Source organism: Malurus melanocephalus, unplaced genomic scaffold (genome assembly GCF_030028575.1).
Source record: "Malurus melanocephalus ecotype Western Australia unplaced genomic scaffold, MMel_1.1 scaffold_224, whole genome shotgun sequence".
NCBI lineage: Eukaryota > Metazoa > Chordata > Aves > Passeriformes > Maluridae > Malurus > Malurus melanocephalus.
The window spans coordinates 6,439-8,121 of record NW_026623456.1 but is presented as its reverse complement, the minus strand read 5'-3'; positions in this window follow the sequence as shown (position 1 = coordinate 8,121).

Sequence of the window (1,683 nt, the reverse complement as noted above, 5' to 3'; positions counted from 1 at the left end):
CTGGGCAAGGCAGGTGCAATGATTCCCCAGCGGCTGCAGGGGGCGCTGTGGCGCGGGTCCCGGCTGGCTCAGATCTCCCGTGTCGACAATGATGGACACATAATGGAAGGGATGGATGGAGAAAAGTTCGTCAGCAAAACTCACACTGGAAAATGCCGATCTCAGTGCTCCTCTGGACAGCAAGAAACCCCAGGACAGCAAAGAGATTAGCAGAATCCCAYGGCTGTGAGACGGGATGGAGAAGAGCTCACCCCTGAAGCTGGAATCTCAGGAGGTCCCTGGCAAGGCACAGGGGAGAAGATCACAGTGCAGCAAACAGGAACCCAATGAGCGGAGATGCTGGACTCCGCAGAAAAAGCGCAGGCCACCTCTCCCCCCCAAGCAGGTAGCGGGTAGACCTCCTTCTCTCTGCAAAGCAGTGAAGGAAGTGAAGTTACCCCCCACCACACAAACACACCCCCTCCCAGGGCTTAGCAAGATCGTTTAGGTGGGGCATAGGTTCCATTGTCTTCACTAATCGCCCACCCATCAAAAGGATGGCCTAGCAATCAGTGTATCCCAGCAACAAAATGGGAAAGAAAAAAAATCCCAAAGAAAGGAAGCAGAAGGAGAAAATCTTAACCCACAACAGCTCCCCACCGCTGCTGCCACACCACCACACTTAAGAGTACAGAATCCAGTGCATTAATATATGTTTTGGGCCAGCTGGGAATGCCCACGTGTCATCCCTCCAGGGGGCTTGGTTTGACACTGTCCCTTGYAACACTGTGGATTTATTGCATCATCTCTGGTATAGGGTCTGGGGACCCCTTTGGGGGGTCTATGATGTGCCATGACAGTCCCTTGACTGTCACATGGATAAGCTTGTCCCAGAATGCAAGGCCCCACAGCTCAGCTCCTTTGCACAGCAGAGGACAGGCRTTTCTCTGCCTCTGACCACAGGCACACCCAAAGCTTCTCTTCTCCCCTCCCCACCCTGTGGTGTGGGGGTCTGTGCTGGTCTGACAAGTGATAGCCCTGGGGGAACAAACCCCACTAAAAGGTGCTAAGTGTGGTCCCTTAGTGAATGTGATCTTCTCCCCAGCTCTGAGTTGTTCTGTATCTTATCTTTGATCAGCGGACAGTGAGCAGTGTAGCCAAGGTCCCATTCAAGATTTTGGTGGCTTTCTCTGCAACTTTTGTATAGTTTTGTAATAATAGGCAAAAAAATCCATCATGAAAATGTTTAAGTCATAAACTATAACATTTCAGTCTCTGACGGAAGTCTAAAGCCAACTCATACTGATACACTGCAGCTCTTGCTTGTCCTTGTTGGTTTGCTTTTAATTCCAGTGCCCAAGCAATTTTGTTAGTTATTATTTCTACAACTGCTTGGAACATTATAATATGATTTAGCATATAAACTGGGGCTTGATATCCCCAAATCCCATCTGGTGCCTATAGGTAGCCAGTCCACGCACTTCCACTAAGCGTTCAGGGGGCCWTTCATCCTCTCCCAGCAACGACTGAGGCATGGACTCCACATTGGCACGTGAAGACATGACGACCTTTATTACGCAGTAGTAAATTCCCATGTTGCCCGCGTGACACCGCCTCCTCCCTCCCTTGCTCTGCCCCACTGGCTCCGAATTGGCGGCGTGCTCTCTGGCCACGCCCAAACCCTGCCCCTCTGGTGCACAGCAT